Here is a 13897-nt window from a genome sequence, read left to right as displayed (position 1 = left end):
CCAGACAAATGTATGAAAACAATGGTTTTCAAGTGATCCTCAAAGATGGGAAACAAATGAGGTAACCCCTTTGATTGCTCAGTTTACAGCCTTAAGAAAATTTACAGGACACAGCATAGGGAAGGGGAGCCTAGGCAACAACCAGCAGACTCTCAGGGTTGAGGAGAAAGAACTAAGAGTACAGACAGACCAAGGAAGCTAGATTCACAGAGCAGAGAACCAAAGAGCAGAAAGTTGCACCAAAAGGAGAGCTCCAGAGCTTGCAGAGGGTCTATGTAAGTACTCATCAGAATATTGGTCAGTGTATGCATATAAGTAATCTATCAAAGTTTGGAAAAATAAACGCTTGAAATGAAGGAGAAAACAGTAACTGGGTGTCAAAAAAGCCAAGATTAATGCTCTTTCTACCAGCCAGACTGGCAAACTTCACTCTTCATGAGGCATTGGGAAGAGTACTCAAAAGGTTCTGCCCCAATAGTGAAAGTAATTAGCTCTACACTAAAATCTTGCTCTGGTGCCGCCTAATAATCAGACTTGAAAGGATCAAGCTGTTTCCAAGTAACAACTGAACTGCAGAGAAAGGTTTACAAAACACTGGAATACAAAAATATCCAGCACCCAACAAGGTAAGATTCACAATGTCTTGCATCAAATCAGTAATTATCAGACATGTATAGAAACTGGAAAATGATACTCATAACAAGAAAAAGCAAAGAAAAAGGGATCAGAATCAAAAAAGATACTGGAAATTACAGATCTGGATGTTAACAAGTTATAGTTCTTGCAGTCATTAGAAGGATAATGCTAAAATGTTATGAACAACTCTAGCCTCATAAATCCGACAAGGTAGAAGAAATAGACCATTTTCACAAACACCAAAACTCAACCAAGATGAAATAGATAATCTACATAGTCCAAATTAAAACTGACTCTTAAGTAAAGACCTCACAAAAAGAAAAGACAATTTCACTGGAGAAATCACCTAAATTTAAAGAAATAACACAGATTTTATACAATCTCTTCCAGAAAACAGAAGAGGAGAGACTACATGCCAGATCATTTTATCAGGGAATTACCAAAATTGGTAATTCATACCATTTTGGTATGAATTACCAAAATCATACCAAGAAAGAAAACTACAGACCAATGTCTATCATGAACTTAGCCATAAAAATCCTTAACAAAATATTAGCAAACAAAATCCAACAATCTATTAATAGAATCACATACTATGATAAAGTGAAATGTATTCCAGGTATGCAAAGCTGGCTTAAATATGAAAATTAACCAATGTAACCCATTTATCAAAAAGATACAAAGAAAAAATGTGATTATATCAATCAACACAGAAAAATCATTTGACAAAAGTCCAACACCATTCATGACAAACATTTTCAGCAAACTAGTAATAGAGGGGAATTTATTCACCTTGATAAAGAGTATATACAAAAAAGGAAAACAGACCAAACATAATATTTAATGGTGAAAGACTGCACATTTCCTCCTTTAGATAAGGAAGGAGGCAATAGTGTTTGCTCTCACTACTTAATTCAACACAGTACTGCAAATCCTACCCAACAAAATAACACAAGAAGACAAAATTAGAAGCATAGAGGTCAGAAAGGAAAGAAATAAAACTGATATGAATTACTGCCTTCATAGAAAATCCAAAGGAATTTACCAAAATTAAGCCTAAAACTTAGTGAGGTCAGCAAAGTTAAAGGATACAAGATCATCAGTGCATAAAAATCAATCACATTTCTATATGCTAATAATAAGCATATGGAAATAAGAACATAACACTATTTGAATCAGTTCAAAGGAATCAAAACACTTGGACTTATACTTACCACATAAAGGATCTTTACGAAGAAAATTACAAAAGGTTGTTGAAAGAAATCAAACAAATGAAGAGATATATCATGTCTATTGATTTGAAGATCATAACTTGTAAAGATGTTAGTTCTCCTCCAAATTGATCTATAGATTTAATGCAATTTCTATTAAAATCACAGAAAGCTGTTGTTGTTTACAAACTTAGACAAGGTTGTTCTAAAATCTGAATGGAAAAGGACATGCCCTAGAATACTAAAGCAATCTTGGTAATAAAGAATAAAGTGATGGCACAAAAACAGACACTCAGATCAATGGAACAGAATAGAGAACCCAGGAATGGACCTACAAACGTATGGTCAACTAATCTTTGACAAAGCAGGAAAGAATATCCAATGGAATAAAGACAGTCTCTTCAGCAAGTGGTGCTGGGAAAACTGGACAATGACATGCAGAAGAATGAACCTGGACCACTTTCTTACACCATACACAAAAATAAACTCAAAATGGATGAAGGACCTAAACATAAGACAGGAAGTCATCCAAATCCTTGAGGAGAAAGAAGGCAAAAACCTCTTTGACCTTGGCCACAGCAACTTCTTACTCAACATGTCTTCAGAGGCAAAGGAAACAAAATAAAAAGCTTCTGCACAGTGAAGGAAACAGTCAGCAAAACTAAAAGGCAACTGATGGAATGGGAAAAGATGTTTGCAAGCGACATATCAGATAAAGGGTTAGTATCCAAAATCTAGAAAGAACCTATCAAACTCAACACCCAAAAAACAAATAATCCAGTGAAGAAATGGGCAAAAGACATGAATAGATGCTTCTCCAAAGAAGACATCCAGATGGCCAACCGACACATGAAAAACCGCTCACCACCACTCATCATCAGAGAAATACAAATCAAAACCGCAATGAGATACCACCTCACACCTGTCAGAATGGCTAACGTTAACAACTCAGGCAACAAGATTTTGGCGAGGATGCGGAGAAAGAGGCTCTCTTTTGCACTGCTGGTTGGAATGCACACTGGTGCAGCCACCCTGGAAAACAGTATGGAGGTTCCTCAAAAAATTAAAAATAGAACTACCCTACACCTAGTAATTGCACTACTAGGTATTTATCCAAGGGACACAGGCATGCTGTTTCAAAGGGGCACATGCACTCCAATGTTTATAGCAGTACTATCGACAATAGCCAAAGTATGGAAAGAGCCCAACTGTCCACCGATGGATGAATGGCTAGAGAAGAAATGGTATATACATGCAATGGAGTATTACTCAGCCATCAAAAAGAATGAAATCTTGCCATTTGCAACTACATGGATGGAACTAGAGGGTATGATGCTAAGTGAAATTAGTCAGAGAAAGTCAAATACCATATGACTTCACTCATATGAGGACTTTAAGAGACAAAACAGATGAACATAAAGGAAGGGAAGCAAAAATAATATACAAACAGGGAGGGGGACAAAATAGAAGAGACTCATAAGTATGGAGAACAAACAGAGGGTTACTGGAGGGGTTGTGGGAGGGGGGATGGGCTAAATGGGTAAGGGGCATGAAGGAATCTACTCCTGAAATCATTGTTGCACTATATGCTAAGTTAGATGTAAATTACAAAAAAAAAAGTTAAAAAAGAATAAAGTGAAGGTGGGGCACTTCAGTGGCTCAGTCAGTTAAGCATCTGACTCTTGGTTTTGGGTCATGTCATGATCTCACGGTTCATGGGTTCAAGCACCACATCAGGTTCTACACTGACAGTGTGGAGCCTGCTTGGAATTCTCTCTCTTCACCTCTCTCTGCTCCTCCCCTGATCTCTTTCTCTTAAAATAAATAAATAAACATTAAAAAACTTTTTTTAAAAAAAGAACAAAGTGAAAGAAATCAATCCCATAACTTCCATTCATCATTGTACTGGAAGTTCTAAATCAGTGTAAGCAAAAAGAAATAACAGATGCCCAGTTTGGAAAGGGAAAGATAAAGCAATCTTTATTTATAGATATATGATTTTCTATATAGAAAACTTGATGTATTCTGCCAACAACAACAACAAAAGGGCTATTCTTAGAACTAATCAGTAAGTTTAGGAAGGAAAGTTGCAGTATACTAGATCAATAAACGGTTTATTTCCATATACTATCAACAAATGATCAGGCTAAAATTTAAAATATCTACAGAATTTCTTTTAAATGTGAAAGACTTGTGGTAAGTCTGACAGAAAATGGAAACATTTATACATTGAAAACTAGAAAACAATGCAAATAGAATTGAGACTTAAATAAAAGGACTATGTTCTGTTCATGTGTCAGAAGCCTCATTATTGTAAATCCCAAACTGATTTAGAGGTTCAGTGCAATCAATTTAAATTGCAGCAAACTTTTGAGATGAAATTGACAAGATTCTTTTTTTTTTTTAAGTTTCATTTTATTTTTGCAAGAGATAGAGACAGCACAAGTGGGGGAGGGGCTGAGAGAGAGGGAGACAAAGAATCCCAAGCAGGTTCCACGCTGTCAGCACGGAGCCAGATGAAGGGCTCCATCTCATAAAACCATGAGATCATGACATGGGCTGAAACCAAGAGTCAGATGCTTAACTGAGCCACCCAGGTGACCCGAAATTAACAAGATTCTTAAAATTCACATGGAAATGAAAAGGTCTTAAGAATAGCCAAAAATCTTTGCCAAAAAAAAATTTGTTTGAGGTCTAATACTACCTGATCTCAAGATTTATTATACACACAGCTACAATATCAAGACAATGTGGTATTGGTGTAAAGATAGAAAAATGGGTAAATGAAATAATAGATCAAAAATAGATACAACTGATATAATAACAACAAATTTTCAACAAAAGCATTTCAGTGGGGGAAAGAACAGTGTTTTTAACAAATAACTGGATATCTATATTTTAAATTGAACCTTAATCCATTCTTCATAACATATAAAAAAATTAACTCAAAATGGACCATAACCCTAAATATAAAATCTAAAACTGTAAAACTCCTAGAAGAAAATGAAAGAGAAAACCTTTGGGACCTAGAATTAGGCAAAGAGTTCTTAGATAAGGACAATGAAAGCATGAACCACAAAAGAATAAATGAGAAATTGGACTCTGGTCTTCAAAAGACCCCACTAAGGGAATGGAAAGAGAAGCCACAGACTAGTGAAAGATATTTTCACATCATATATCTGTTAAACAACCAGCAGCCAAAATGTATAAAGAGTTCTAAAACCAAAATGTTAAAAACTGAGCAAAATATTTAAACAGACACTTCCCTGGTTATATTAATGGCAAAAAAGAACATACAAAGATGCCCAACATCATTAGCTATCAAGGAAATGTTAATTAAAACCACAATAGGATACCACTTACGCACCTACTAAAATGACTAAAATTTAAAAACTAGTATTACCAAATGTTGGTGAGGACATAGAGAAATGAACTTTTACACACTGCTTGTAGGAATGTAAAATGGTGTAACTACTTTGGAAAATAGGTGATTTCTTTTAAACATAAACCTATACGATCCAGCCATTCCATTTATAATTATCCAAGAGACTAAATATTAGGTATGTGTGCATACACCATACAATATCCAGGACGCGTGCATAGTTATACAGGAATGCTCACAGCAGCTTTGTTTGTAACAAAAACTGGAAGTAACTCAAATATCTATCATAGGAAAATGAATATTCATACAATGGAATACAAATTAGCAAGAAAAAGGAAAGACCTCTTGATACACAACAAATTGGATTAAAATTCAAAACAATATGCTGAAAGGAACCAGGAAAAACAAATTTTCACTTTATTATTCCATTTATTTCAAACTGTAGGACATGCAAATGAATGTATAGTGGCAGAAAGCAGATCATTGGTTGCCTGGGTACAGGGTGGAGAGCAAGTGAATAAAGAGTCATTACCAAGGGGTAAGAAGAAGCTCTCAAGGATGGACATGTTCCTTGTCTTCATTGTGGTGACAGTTTCATTGGTATATACGTAAGACCAAAGTTACCATATTATACACTTTAACTATGTGTAGTTTATGGTATGTATTAAATTTAAATAAATTTTCTTAAAAAAAAAAAAAAACCTCTTCACCATGTTTAAAATGCCCTACATTTATCTGCTTTTTTTTTTTTTTTTTTTTTTTTTTTACATCAAATACCCCTTCTAATTCATTCCACTTTAGACATTCTGTTCTTCCCCACCTTTCACCTCAAGGCTTTTGAGAAAGCTCTTCTTACTAGTATACAGATTTATCACTACTCTCACCAATGGCCACAGCAAATAAGATTTAGATTATCTTCCCCAAATAAAAATACCTTTCTCTTCTGGTCTTTCTTTTTTTTTTTTTTTTTTTCAATTTTTTTGTTTTTTAACGTTTATTTATTTTTGAGACAGAAAGAGACAGAGCATGAACGGGGGAGGGGCAGAGAGAGAGGGAGACACAGAATCGGAAGTGTGCTCCAGGCTCTGAACCATCAGCCCAGAGCCCGATGCGGGACTCGAACCCACGGACTGTGAGATCGTGACCTGAGCTGAAGTCGGACGCTCAACCGACTGAGCCACCCAGGCGCCCCACTTCTGGTCTTTCTTAGTCCCAGTTTACCCACACCTTATAAACTTCCTAATGTAATGAAATTTTGGAATATTATTCCACACAGGTTGTTAAACCAGTAAAACTGTTCATTCACCCTGTCATTGAGTCCTTCAACTAATATTTAGTGAATGTTATGCACTATGTACTCTTCTAGAGCTTGAGCCGTATCATTATAATAATGCAACTAAATATTCCTGCTCCAGTCGTACTTAAATGCTAGCAAAGTGGACTGAGAGTAAATAAACAAATTATAACATGACAAAAATGCCATTAAAAAAGTGAAATAAAGCAAAGCGATGAGCAGTAACACTTGGGGGAGTGTTGTATTACATACAGAGGTCTGCTAGTCTTAGAGAAGTCTCACCTAATCAGTCATCTATGAACACAGAGTCAGAATATACTGCAATTCTACAGTGATAAAATTATATAATAGTTACCGGTGTCTGCTCCTCAAGGCTACCAGAAGAAAGAAAATAACAAAAATTGGAGCAGATATAAACAACGTAGACAATAAAAACCAGTGAAAATCCATGAAACCAAGAGTCGGTTCTTTCAAAAGCACAAAAAAATTGACAATTTTTTAGCTAGACTGACTTAGGAAAAAAAAGAAAAGATTCAAATAAAATCAGAAACAAAACAGAAGGCATTGTAATTGATTTTACAGAAATAAAAAAGATTTTGGGTACTCTGAACAACTGTACACCAAGAAACTGGATAATCTAAATGAAATAGACAAATTCCTACAAACCCAAAATGTACCACAACGGACTGATAAAAGAAGTAGAAAATCTGAATAAGCCTAAAACTAGTAAGGAGATTAAATAAGTAATAAAAACCTCCAAAAATATAATCCTGACAACAACTGCTGCCTGGCAGTGTCTCCTCGACACCAGAGGTGAGGAGAGATGCAGACCATACCTCAATCCTCTTAGAGATGAAGAATTTGAATCCCAAAGAAAAGCAAGATCTAGAAAGCAAACAGTCTAGAAAATCACTGCAGGGAGTGACACTGAAGAGGCTGAAAAACAATAGGTTGTTGCACCAGAACCAGAGAACAAGAATGAAGGAAATCAGGATAAAGAAGGATAAAGAAGAAAGGGAGCCAGAAACATCTACAGAAGATGAATATAAACAAAAGTACTTCAGAACATATAAGACTTATCAGTGTTACAGACCAGAATCAACTTCAAGTTCAGCCACTCTTCTTCACTGTCTACCATGAACAGTTCACTCTATGCTTCAAGTCAACTAAACAGGACAAATACTCCTGTAGGTATAACGTCTGTTTACTCCAGAGTATTAACAAAGGAAAATGAAAGACAGGGAGAAAAAAAAAAAGGAATGAAGATGAATCACTACCTAAATCAATCATAGAATGATGGCAACAAGGAGAAATAAGATCTACACAAGTTTAATATTGGAAATAAGCTATCATGAAAATGAATAAGAACAACAATCATATAGAAGAGGGATCTAATAAGAAAGAAAACTTAGATTCCATTTCTACATAAAAAGCCAGTCCCACATCAATTAGTGATCAGTGCGATGCCTTACTGGGATGCTTTGGATCACTTTTTTAAAAGAAAGAAAACTTTACAATAGCAGGCTAGAAAATGAGGATTCCTAACTTTAAGAACTTTTATGAACAAATTCCAGCTGAAAAGAAAAAGCTGAAAACATAGCTACATGATGCAAGTATGGAACTGACAGATCTTAAAATGCAGTTGGAAAAAGGCATCTAGAGATTAGAAAGATTTACTGTGAAGTCTCTACTGGAAATGGAAAAAAAGGAACAAAAAGCTTTAGAAAGAATACCAGAAGTAGTAGAGCTTAAATGCTACCAGACCTAAAAGCAGACAAATAGAAACTAAAGGATGAAAATAGGGCACTGGTCACAGTGATAGGCAAACTTTCCCAATTAAAAAGAGAAACAGCAAGTAATGGAATTACATATTATAACCTAGTGGACCATAATCAACAGTCACTTGAAATTCTTGGAGACTATCATTTTCAGAGATTCTGCCACATGCCCACTTAGTATTTTTGTTTGCTTTTCTTTTCTTGTTTTGAGACCATTGTTTCACAGTAATGCAGCTGCTGAGAAGTTTGTTTTAATGACTGAGAAAACTTGGTTTACAGGTCTAGGATGTAAAGAAAGTGCTCAAGGCCAGATCTTCCTCAGATATTTAACCAGTAAGCCTTAGTTGTACGTAAACACATTCACATTAACAAAAACTTTGAGCTCTCACAGAAGACAATTATTCAACATTTTTGATGAGCTACAGTTTTGAATTTTTCAATATTTAGTTTTTTTAAATTTTATACCTAGGTTTGGTTTTGTATTTTTCCTTTGTAACTCTCCATGTGCTAGACTTTTCCATATTTTCACAGCTTTTGTCATTTACAGAAAGAACACTTGCTCTTCTGAGATCATTGTTATGTATTAGGTGAATACTCTGTTGTCTCTCATTTAAATTGCTTGGTGGAACATTTGCTTACACTGTGCAATATGCATTTTCTTATGTGAATGCTTTAAATTCAGTTGAGATTAGGCTCTTAAGCCCTATTTGCTGCCTTCATTGGTCACTTTACTTTATTATTGTAGTACAGGATGTTAGATTCTGTAATCTTATCATTTATCTTAGTAGGTACCGAGTGATGTTGTTCATATAAATAAGTGTGTTGCTTTGATTTTTAGACCACCACATGCCATGCTCGACTATTTTATTATTTCAAGTATGTGTTAATGCAAAGTAGACCACACCCATAATAGTGTTAAAAACAAAATTTGCTAACAAGGTAAATAAAGACTTTAAAAGGCATACAATAACAGTGCCTGGGTAGCTTAGTCGGTTAAGTATCCAACTCTTGATTTCAGTCAGCTCAGGTCATGATCTCACAGTTTGTGGGTTTGAGTCCTGCATTGGGCTCATGCTGACAGCATGATGAGCCCAAGAGCCTGCTTGGGATTCTTTCTCTCCCTCTCTCTCTCTGCCCCTCCCCTGCTCACTCTCTCTCAAATAAATAAACATAAAAAAAATTTTTTTTAAAGGCATACAATAGGTGGAGCCCTATGTTTACATTTTTCTACTTAAAGTGCTTTTACTTTTATTTTGTTTTCATTTCAGTGTTCAACCCCAAAGTTGTTTAAGATACCTCTTCACACTGCACATACCTAAATTAAGCTATGTCGAAAACTATTGGGTAGCCAAAGTAATGCTATGAAATTATTTGCAGAATTAACCTGTGATATTCTTTTTGAATTAGTGTTTCTGTTTTTCTTTGAGTAAATACCCAGTAATAGAATTACTAGATCACTGGGGTGTCTGGGTGGCTCAGGTGGTTGTGTGTCTGACTTGATCTGGGCTTAGGTCATGACCTCACAGCTCATGGGATCGAGTGCCATTTCAAGCGGTGCTATCAGCAGAGAGACTGCCTGGGATTCTCTCTTTCTCCCTCACTCATGCTCACTCTTTCTCCAAATAAATAAATATTTTTAAAAAAGAATTACTAGATCATGTGGCATTGCTATCTTTAATTTTTTGAGGAAATTCCATAGTGCTTTCCACAGTGGTTGCACAGTTGACATTCCCACCAACAGGGCTTGAAGATTCCCTTTTCACCACATCTTCACCAACACTTGTAACTTTTTTCTTTTCTTTTTTTTTGTCTTTTTAATACTAGCCAGATTAAAAAAAAAAAAAAAAAAAGACCCAACTACCTGCTGCCTAGAAGAGACTCACTTCAGCTTTAAGGACATGGATAGGATCAAACAGGATGGAAAAAGTTATTCCAAGTAAATGGAAACCAAAAGTGATCAAAAGTAGGTATACTTGTATCAGGCAAAATACAGTTTTAAGTTAAAAATTGTAGGGGCGCCTGGGTGGCTCAGTCGGTTGAGCGTCCGACTTCGGCTCAGGTCATGGTCTCACGGTCTGTGAGTTTGAGCCCCACGTCAGGCTCTGTGCTGACAGCTCAGAGCCTGGAGCCTGTTTCGGATTCTGTGTCTCCCTCTCTCTCTGCCCCTCCCCCACTCATGCTCTGTCTCTCTCTCTCTGTCAAAAAATAAACATTAAAAAAAAATTGTAACAGAGACAAAAAGATCATGTATTGATAAAGGGACCAAGTAATGAAGAATATATAACAATTATAAATATATATACACCTAACACCAGAGCACCTAAATATATTAATCAAACACTAACAGTTCTGAAGTGAGTACACAAAATATAATCATAACAGGAGACTCTGGTACCCCATTTTCAATAATGGATTGATCACAGGGAACCTGGCTGGCTCAGTCAGAAGAGCATGTGACTCTTGATCTAGGGATTCTGAGTTCAAGCCCTGTGATGGGTGTGGAGATTGCTTAAATAAATAAATAAATAAATAAATAATTGATCAGGCAGACAAAATCAATAAGGAAACACTGAACTATACTTCAGATCCATTGGACCTAACTGACATACACAAAACATTGCATCCAACAGCAGCAGAATACACACTCTTCTCAAGGGCACACAAACATTCTCCAAGATAGATAATATGGTAGGTCACAAACAAATGTTAGCATATTTAAGAAGACTGCAATTATACCAAGTATGTTCTCTGACCACAATGGTATGAAACTAGAAAGTAACAAGGAAAACTGGAAACTCACAAATAAGTGGGAATTACATAACACATACCAGAAATCAATGAATCAAGGAAGAAACCAAAAGAAATCAAAAGGTAATTTTAAAAAGCCCTTGAAACAAATGAAAATGGAAACACAATATACCAAAGCCTCTTGGTTGTAGTAAAAGTAGTTTAGGTAGTTCATAGAGATAAATGCCAACCTTAAGAAACAAAGATCCCATGGGCACCTGGGTGGCTCAGTCAGTTAAACGTCTGACTCTAGGTTTCAGCTTGGGTCATGGCATTATGGTTTGTGAATTCAAGCCCTGCATTGGGCTCTGCGCTGACATTGCAGAGCCTGCTTGGGATTCTCTCTCTCCCCCTCTCTCTCTGCCCCTTCCCTGCTCTCTTCCTCTCTCAAAATAAATGAATAAGCTTAAACACACACACACACACACACACACACACACACAGATCCCAAATAAACAATTAGCTTTACACCTCAAAGACATGGAAAAGAAGAACAAATTAAGACAAAAGTTAGCAGAAGGAAGGAAATAATGAAAATAAGAGCAGAAACAGAGACTACAGAAACAATAGAAAAGATCAATGAAGCTAAAAGCTGGTTTTTTTGAAAAGATAAGCAAAATTAACACACCATTAGTTAGACACACACTATTGAATAAAACTGGTGAAAATGGACATTGTCTTTTTTCCAAAGAAAAAAAGGAGCAAAGACTCAAATAAATTTAGAAATGAAAGAGACATTACAACTGATATTAGAGAAATACAACATACCATAATATCACTTAGAACAATTATGCCAACAAATTGGATAACGAAGAAGAAATAAATTGCTAGAAACATAGAATATATGAGACTGAATCATTCATAGAAAATCTTAACAGACCAATAATGAGTAGGAGACTGAATCAGTAATCAAAAACACCTCAACAAAGAAAATCCCAGGACCAGATGGTGTCACTGGTGAATTCTACCAAACATTTAAAGAATTAACAATCCTTCCTAAACTCTTACAAAAAACTGAAGAAGGGAGTACTCACAAACTCATTTTACAAGGCTATTACTCTGACACCAAAGCCAGGTAAGGGCACTACAAGAAAAGTACAGCTCAATATTCTTGATAAATATAAATGTAAAATCTTCAACAAAATAAGAACAAACAGAATTCAGTACATTAAAAGGGTCATACATCATGATTAACTGTGATTTATACCTGGGATGCAAAGATGTTTCAATGTATACAAATTAATAAATGTGATTCATCACATTATTGGAATAAAGGATAAAAAATCATCTCAATGCATGCAGAAAAATCATTTGACAAAAATTTAATATTCTTTCACGATAAAAAATTCTCAGCCAATTAGTCAAAGAATGAACTCCACATAAGGAAGGCAACATATGGCATGCTCACAGCTAACTTCATAATCAATGGTGCAGCAAGCTTTTCCCCTAAGATCAGGAATAATACAAGGATGCTCATTCTTGCCACCTCTTTTCAACACAGTATTGAAAATACACATATTTCTAGACATGTTGTATTTTTCATGCCCCTGTAATTGATACCTTTAAATTTTCATTTTATATCTGTTGCATAAACTTTATTTTTAAAAATATTCTATACAGAAACCTTGCTACTTTCCATTTCTAATAATTAACGTATACATTTTCATCACCTATGCATACAATTTTGTCAACAAATGTGTTTTGTTGCTTTCCAATCATTATACCAATTTTTTTTTTGCCGGATTTCCCTGACTAGGTCTTTCAATACAATACTGAATAAAACTGGTGAAAATGGACATTGTCTTTTTTCTAGACTTTAGACGGAAAATTTTCTATACACCAGTAAATATCAAATTTTCCTATATTTTATAGCCATATATGATATATATTATGTCATGATCAGATTAATGAGGTTCCTTAGAAAGTAAAAGGCAAGGGGCGCCTGGGTGGCACAGTCGGTTAAGCGTCCGACTTCAGCCAGGTCACGATCTCGCGGTCTGTGAGTTCGAGCCCTGCGTCGGGCTCTGGGCTAATGGCTCAGAGCCTGGAGCAGGTTTCCGATTCTGTGTCTCCCTCTCTCTCTGCCCCTCCCCCGTTCATGCTCTGTCTCTCTCTGTCCCAAAAATAAATAAACGTTGAAAAAAAAAAAAAAAAGTAAAAAAAAAAAAAAAAGTAAAAGGCAAAATGGAAGGCCCATGAGGAGAGAGAAACTTGGGTCTTTATTTTCCTTACATAATTTCCCTGTCACTATATTATCATTTCCTTCTCACAAAACTTCTGTATGTTCTGGAGACCCTGACTTTCCCATGCCTCCCCATAAGGGCCAGGTGGGGCCAACTTCCATCAAGACCTCTCAAAGTAGATCACTCCATGCTACATGCCGAAGGTTTTATTTCCCAGATCCAAATGGCCAATTATATGCAGCATCAAACACATGTTCACAATGACACAAAGAATTTTCTCACACGTTTGCACATCTTTTTGGGATATGCAATGTTCTCTGCAGAGGTTCCCATGCAAAGTCTTACTTCTCAGAGTAAACACTGGGGCCCTGCAGAGAAAGGTCAGCTAAGCAGGACATAGGGAGGAATCAAGTAGGAATTTTATTGCAGAAATCGTATTTAGCCACACAGGTCACAACATCCCTGCCACACAGGACTTGTCCCCACCAGGATGCTCTCCTAAAGATTCTTATGGGAGCAGAACTGGCCCCACAACAAAGAATAAAGAAACATTTTAGAGATAGCAGGTGGGATTTTTATGTTCAGATTCATACTTACCCATGTAAGCTATCCCAGGCACATCTTCC

At 35.9% G+C, this 13897-nt stretch overlaps 1 protein-coding gene and 1 pseudogene across 1 annotated transcript in view; one reads left to right on the top strand and one right to left on the bottom strand.

Moving 5' to 3' along the window:
* ZNF300 (zinc finger protein 300) overlaps positions 1-13897 on the bottom strand; it is a 53894-nt gene that overhangs the window by 18271 nt on the left and 21726 nt on the right. The gene's annotated exons all lie outside the window — the stretch shown is intronic.
* On the top strand, positions 6738-8657 carry LOC123580159 (annotated as a pseudogene).

The sequence above is a fragment of the Leopardus geoffroyi genome, chromosome A1, assembly GCF_018350155.1.
Source record: "Leopardus geoffroyi isolate Oge1 chromosome A1, O.geoffroyi_Oge1_pat1.0, whole genome shotgun sequence".
NCBI classification, from domain to species: domain Eukaryota; kingdom Metazoa; phylum Chordata; class Mammalia; order Carnivora; family Felidae; genus Leopardus; species Leopardus geoffroyi.
This window is presented reverse-complemented; position numbering and strand designations above follow the sequence as displayed.